The sequence below is a fragment of the Amblyomma mixtum genome, chromosome 1 (assembly GCF_055824585.1).
Source record: "Amblyomma mixtum isolate Tamu chromosome 1, ASM5582458v1, whole genome shotgun sequence".
Lineage (NCBI taxonomy): Eukaryota > Metazoa > Arthropoda > Arachnida > Ixodida > Ixodidae > Amblyomma > Amblyomma mixtum.
Window position 1 is genome coordinate 281,396,826 of NC_143012.1, and position 7,405 is coordinate 281,404,230.

General features: G+C 48.2%; 1 long non-coding RNA gene across 1 annotated transcript; it reads right to left on the minus strand.

Annotated features, from left to right (window-relative positions):
• Positions 1–749: 749 nt before the first annotated feature.
• Positions 750–1,724, minus strand: LOC149371898 (uncharacterized). Its single transcript, XR_016292108.1, has 2 exons — positions 1,502–1,724; positions 750–888 (listed from the first exon to the last, which is right to left on the minus strand). It is a non-coding gene; the product is annotated as an uncharacterized LOC149371898 (long non-coding RNA).
• Positions 1,725–7,405: the final 5,681 nt, after the last annotated feature.

The following is a 7,405-nucleotide window of genomic DNA, read 5'->3' on the forward strand; positions in this document are numbered from 1 at the left end:
AGTCAAAGTTGAGCTATCGTGCTTTCACAGAGAAAGTCAATCAAGAATTTAGGTTCGAAAACTTGTTCATTCTTAGTGATGTCCTTAGTTCTTTCTTTTCATTTGTAGATTTAGTATAGCTAATATACGTGTAAAGGGCACTATGGAAAAACTTCCTCGCATGCATTTTTCATGCGACTACGTGTCGCAAAAGGGGTAATGTAGATCAAATTGAGAAGAAGCTGACAATTTAAATATACACAGAAAAAGTCAGCACGTCGAGTTGCTAGTCATGGTGCGAAATTCCAGCATGGAAAGGACAGGCTAGGATCTAACGCCTTTCACGAACTAGAAACTTGAAATCAACGCTTGACAGCATTTTCCTTTTTGTGCAACCACTGGTAAACTTTTGAAACACATCTCTAGGTATAAATAGGGGAAATAAATTTCAAGTTGTTTCGCTAACAGAGTGATCTTCGCACATCAACTTTTACGGCACCCATCCTGAGGAAGAACCCAAGCAACCACCGATATCCTTCGGACGGCCGACAGAGGTCTGTTTCGGATGTTCTGTACGTCCGCTGAACATCCGCAAACAGCCGGTAGACGTCCGTCGGCCGTCCGAAAGGTGGCCAAAGGTATACGGTTCGCCCGCCGACGGACGTCCAGTTGAATACGTCCATTGGCGGATCTTTCTCGAATTTTCGCATATATGGTGCATGCGTGCTTTTTTCACTCCGCCCGATGCAATAAAACCAAAAACAATTTGATGCATAGCACGCATATTTTATTGTGGTTGATGATACATCAGCTGAGCAATGGGTTATATTCGGAAAATTTCTTAAATGTGACTGTTCAAATGTGGCAAGCTTGGGACACACATCCGTAATCTTCCCACCCACAGGATTTCTGAAATAAAAAGAACGCGGCAAACATCAGTCATGTGAAACAAATGGCGCAATGCAGCAGCCCAAGTAAAAACATTGGAACCAATTAATAGAAGTGTTTAATGCTGCAATTATAACAGACAATGCACTTTAACAAACAACTCAATAAGTATAAGGCAATAACAGCTCTCACTTTTCCACATCATATTTGACTATGAATCTGTTATTTATTCTCATGGGCCCTAGGGCACTAACCTGCGCAGCACTGTACGCGACTGTGCACAGAAAGCCGCAAAGCTTCCGTTGCGAACCACTGCGAACTGCACGTGCTTTCTATGGTCTGCCTTTCGCGCGTTGTCACTCTTTATATAGGCACAGTGAACCTAGCGATGCCTTAAAAATTAACAAGATGTGAAAATACTCTGTCCCGCAACTTTGAAGAGGAGTGGGAATTAGCCGCGCGAGTTGAGGGCTCCCACAGCTGTGTGATGTAGGCTCCCGAAAGTGTGAGAACAAGACGCACTTGTGGAAGCCATCTCCTCGCGCTTACTGCTCCCACTGTCCTCTGAACGAATGTTATATGAGCATGCTGCATTGTCCTAGAAGCAAGTTCCAAGAAGTGTACTGATACATACCTTCGTAGGCAATCACATGTGCACTAAGCCTTCTTTAAACCAAGGTCGACGCAGTACGGGATTCCGGTGTTCCAGAAGAGCTTCAGGCGCTTCCCGTATCTTTCGAATTGCTTAAGTTACATACTACTTTCGTCCACAGAGCGAACAAAGCCACACATTATAATAACAGAGCTATAAAGCTCTGCGAGACAACACTACGCGACAAATCAACAACAGCGCTACGGAGCCGTACTGATGGATTGGATTGGACTGACCGCGAACTGACATCTATGATGATGGTGATAGCTGAATGCACGGGAGTTTTGATACTTACGAATGGTTTCAATGGCAAGTTTAGCTAGCAAAACGGTGGACATGTCGCACAACTCCACTAATTTGGAGAAGTTTTATAAATATAAAACTAGTCATTGGGTTCTTGCAAAATTCTGCAACACCAGCTTCTCCTCTTAGATAAGTTTAGCTCGTTGGCGGCTCTCACTGCAGGAAGGAGTGGAATCGCACCAATTTACAAACATCTTCGCGTCAAACCCTCCAACTGATGCAAATAAAACAGTATACATACACGAAAGACCCAAATTTTCTGTGAAATAAAAAACGTCCATACTCATGGCCTGGGAAAATACTCGGCCTTACATCCTTCGGACGTACACCTCGTCTCTCATGCGGATATACAAAAGTGGACACTGTCCGTACGTCCGGCGGATGTACGAATGCGGATATCCGAAATCGGATTGTGGTCGTACGTCCGACGGACGTCCGATTTCGGCAAAGGACGTTCGGATCTAGCTCGTACGTCCGACGGATATCTGTGGTTGCTTGGGAACTTCAAGAACACGCTACACTTGCGCTTGAGGCTAATTGCGGTTCACGAACCAAAGTAAAACGAGACAGTGGAATGCGAGACATTACGATTCAAAGTTTGTTGTGCTGCCCATTATCTGTTTGTTTGCCCGTCTTGTTGTCTGCACAATTTACAGGCTGCTTCTCTAGTCTCTAACGAATCTCACGAGAATTCTAGTGCAGTGACAAGCGCTGAAAAAATTAGAAAATACGAAAAGAAGGGTTGACAGTGCCATAGGATTCAAATTTTCCGTCCTAGTAGAAGCTCAATGTTTGAGAAATATATGAATGACTCACTGCAGGGCAATTATTTCTTGAATAAAGTTTGTAACTTAGGTTATACTGCTTCCTTCCGAATTAGAGCATCAGAGTTAGGAAGAAACCAGTAAGACTGTATTAGGCATGTGAAAGAATATATTGTGGCTCTCTGGCACACATAGGGTGAAAGCCTCATCCAAAATATTTAACAGCGAGAAAAACCAGCGAAGTATAGGTAAGCATTCATGACGAAACAACAAAAGCTGTTTTTGACACACCGCAGTTCTTCCCTAGTTTTAATTTTCATGCGTTAGTACTAGATAGGTCACTGGTAAAAAACTCGTGACTCGTCATGTTGGAGCCTCGGAGTAACTCGGCTAAGCTTGGAGTAGTGTCGCACCAGCTGCAGCCAATGAGAGGAGGGCATCGCCCCAGTTGCAGCGCAATGGAGAGAATGTGTGAAGATGTAGAGTGAAAAACGCGGTTATTGCGCTTGGAGATGACAGAACAAGAGGTGGACGATGAAGTCGCCGGAGGAACGTGCAGTGGAGCAAACGATAACAATAGATAGAGGACCGTGTACTGCGCGATGTCAGTGCCCGTTAACAATCCCGAGGTGGTCCAAATTATTCCGGAGCCCTCCCCTACACCCATCTTTCTTTTTTTCTTCTCTCTTTTGCTTCCTTCATCCCTTCCCTCACGGCGCGGTTCAGGTGTCTGCCGAGATGTGAGTCAGATACTGCGCCGTTTCGGTTCCTCAAAAACCAATTTTCTTTTTCATTTCATGAAGCCGGTCCTTCGACAGATTCCGAACTCGAATTGCTTGAAGATCTATAGAGCAACGCAACACAACAGAGCTCTTAGGTGAGTCAACCGATCCTCTGGATACAGTGAGGCGGCAAGCGGAAGCAAAGATTCGAAGACAGTGCAAAATTGCAAACCGGGATGCGGAAACAGGTTAAGAGCGAGACACGCGAAGAAGAGCGAAAAAGCAGAGGCGAACAAGTTGTGATGCCCTCGGCACCCCTATGACTTCGGCGGCTGCGAGAGCCGAGCGCGCCGCATCCTGCATGTCTCGGGTGCGAACGGGTGCGTCTGAGCGCAAAACCATATCGCATGTCCACCAAGTTGCTCATCGGCAGCGCGGTGACTATGCGTGCGATCACGCCAGCGGCTAGATAAAGGCCGAGCGATGAGCGCACGTGAGCATGCGCACGTGAGCATACTAGCGCGGTAGCGCTGGCTGCGTACGTACTTCCTGGCTCTGGCGGCGCGGACCAGTCGCTGGCGAGACGTACGGCTCGCGTTCTGCTGGAGCAGTGTCGTGCAGTGTCCCTCCCGGCTCCTTCACGGCGGGCTACCGGCAGCGTTACAGCAGTACCTGGCGTGAGTGGCTGCGACATCGGCGGCCGTGCTATTTATGCGCTAATTAGGCTCGACTACTGTCGCTCATTTTCGCAATTTGTAAATAACTTCTTGTTTTTTATCTTAGCGTAGCCTAGCTTTCTTCTATCAGTACCGACCGTGCCTCCGTTGTAGCGTTGGCAGCTCGTACTATACAAAGGTGTTAATCCAGTGTGAATGCTGTACTTTTCTTGAAGCGTGTTGCGGGTGCGGGTGCTGTCCCGTTAGCCCGTAATAAGTAGTGGTGTTTGCTGCTTATGGTGTGTCACTTTCGGGAGATACCGAGGCTCGCAGAACCCCTTTGAAGGAAGAGGTTGCTGTAAAAAGAGGACGACTCCGAGTGGCGCACTTCGTCTTCATCGCTGGTGGTTCGGGCGTGACTCTCATGCTGGAGCTGCTTCCTTCGGCTGGTTCTACCGTCCTGCTACGACCTGACCTTTGCGTGCGTTGGTAGCCGTGACCCACTAATAAATCCACTGTTCAGTGCCTTCCCCACTGCGCTGGCGGCGAGCAACTTACCGGGCATGCGCGGTGGTGCTGCACTCGGATGCACACGCTCGCATCCGAAATATGCAAGTTGATGTGTGCTTTGCCCGTCCAGCCTGTTGCGCAAACCAGTATTGGGGCCGTGGGTCCCACAGATAATGGGGAAAGTACAAGTGGCTCATCCTCGATAAACTTCAGCAGAGCCGCCGCGGTGGCTCAGTGGTTATGGTGCTCGGCTGCTGACCCAAAAGACGCGGGCTCGATCCCGGCCGCGGCGGCTAGAACTTCTTTGGAGGAAAAATTCTAGAGGCCCGTGTACTGTGCGATGTCAGTGCACGTTAAAGAACCCCAGGTGGTCGAAATTTCCGGAGCCCTTCACTACGGCGTCTCTCATAGCCTGAGTCGCTTTGAGACGTTAAACCCCCCAAACCAAACCAATCAGCAGCGTTGGCTCTTGCCGATTGCAAGAGCCAACTCTGAGCCAACCCAAGGCAAGAGCCAACCCAGCATGAGCGATGCTCATGCGAACGTGGGCACTTCGTCTTCTTTGCAGCGGATGCTGAAGGTCGCTCGGGGCTGTAGATGAAGACTCAGCTGGAAAGGAGCTGTGCAATCTGTAAGCGCGTCCACCCCATCCCCTATTCCGTCCGTCCTAGGCCGTTAATAGCCTCCTTTAACATACCGTGTACCCTGTTACTGTCACCGTTACAGGAGCACTAACAGCCCCACTGCGCATGCACGATCGGGTACCGTACATACGCACTCTAAAAGACTTTTAGCGCGCCATAATACCGTAACGTATTACCAGGAGTACTTGCATCAACATGAGAGACACTGTTTCGCGGACGGCGGCAAATACCCTGCTGCTGGAGTGAAACCGCCATTCCAGCTGGTTGGTATAGCATCTTGGAGAAAACCGCGGCTGTGGTCTGTCGGCGCCGTTTTTTCGAAGACGCTGCCGCTACGTTGACGCTACATGATTAATGTAACCATAATTGCATGGCACGAGAAGCAAAGATCGAATGAGCGTTTTCGTTCTTTTTTTTTGCGGGGGGGGGAGGGTGGAGACTTTTGTAAAATTAATAATAACAGAGAAAAAGAAGCAGCATAAGAAAAAAAGCGCGTGAACGTGGGTGTCAAACCTACCATGGTGTTTTGGCGGTAGGTGGCGACTCTGCCCTGCGACTAAAACACAAACACGTGGCCAAGATTAACCACATATTTTAGTTTATTGTTGTAATGGAAGCCTGTGTCTTTCCTGTGTTTGATTCTTGCTTTATTTTACCAATTGAAAGGGCCATTTGCCGTCCATTTTGCAGACTTATCGCACCAAACTTACTCTCGGCCTTGCTTGGAGTGCGCTTGTTTATCTACAAAAACTGTCTTTCAGCACTTTCGGTGTAACACCGCTGCCATGAGTCCCATGCCAACGCCGGCTGTCAACGCTATGGTCGGAGCAAATTCACTCGTTCTGAAACTTGTCATATCACTCCACAATGCGGGTAACTAAAGCATACGGTGTATTGAATAGATGAGGCACTACTTAAGAAAAGTGTCACTTCACAAAGTGGCACTGCGAATCTTTGCTGATGTGCAAATCGCAGTGTGACTTTCTTGAAAAGCCGCTCTGCTAGGCTCTGAATTGGGGGATTTTTCAGGAGAGTTCAGCATGGTACACGTTAATGCTGCGCGTCCACAACAGAAGACGGACGCCAAGTGCGAACCCAGTATCGGTGCAAACTAGGGGAAGAGAACCGAGTGCCTGTCCCCTAGTGGCGTGGCATTTGATGTGATCAGAGTGGAGAAGGGGGACACTGTAACAAGGAACATTGGCACAATGCTGTTCTCTTCTCTTTTTTTTTGTCTAAAATCTCTTTCCTTCAACGGCCTCTGTCTGCACGCCGCAGGGAGTGTCCGGGCTTGACATGAATCTTACTTTGTCGGGTCGAGTAGATGCGGCGAATTGAAATTCGTATGTCGGGCTCACGCAAACTCTACGGGGACACGCTGTGACCGCCAAGCTGTAGGAAGTTGATTCACTCAACACGACTCGCATGGCAGGGTGCATATAAATGCTCTGTAGTGAAGGTCTGCTTAGTGGGAGGATAAAGGAGAAGTAAGGCTGGTTTTAGGCAAGTGTCGTCGCGCATCAGAGCGTAGCAGGAGCGTGCGGTCATTTTGGACGGTGTCTTTGCACGCTCGCATCAGACTATCCGACGCTGGGCTTCGTTGCAGTCGCGCAGCTCTAGCCTCCTCGAGATTGAGCTCATGTAAACATATCCAGGTGGGCTGACCCTGCTCAGTCCAGGGTCGACCCATAGCTCTCGGGTTCATGTACTAAACGAAGCAAGCGACCCATTTGGAGCCAGACGAAAGGCCCGTGCACCTTCCATTTCTTCATTCCTCGGGTCACCGAAAAAACAACAGAAGAGGACTCCACGAAACGCTTCCTAGCTTTCGCGTAATATAGTAATTCACAGCATTCTTATCGCTTCTTCCTTGCTTATTCGCACAAACAACACTGTTAGCATTGAAGTTGACGTGGACAACGTGACGAAATCTCTGCTGTGAAGAGGTGCTCTCTGGAGTAAGGCGTGTTAATTAACCCGCTAAGGAAAAGTGTATGAAAATTTTCTCACTGCAGAAAACCTGACTTTTCGCGCTAATATATGATGTTCATGACGAATATCTTTCGAATCCCGTCTTGCTTTGGCTTCCTGGTATTGAAAATGTTCATAAATTCTTCCTTTCCTTCTTGTCCTTAGATGGAAACAACGATGGAATGGCACCTGATGTTTAGGTGGCATCGCATTGATACGTGGGCCCAAGAATGGGATGCTTATACAACGCTTACTGTGGTTCTATACAGGTTTCTCGTGTGTCATACGAGGCTAAATAAAGAAGGAACGCTGAGCA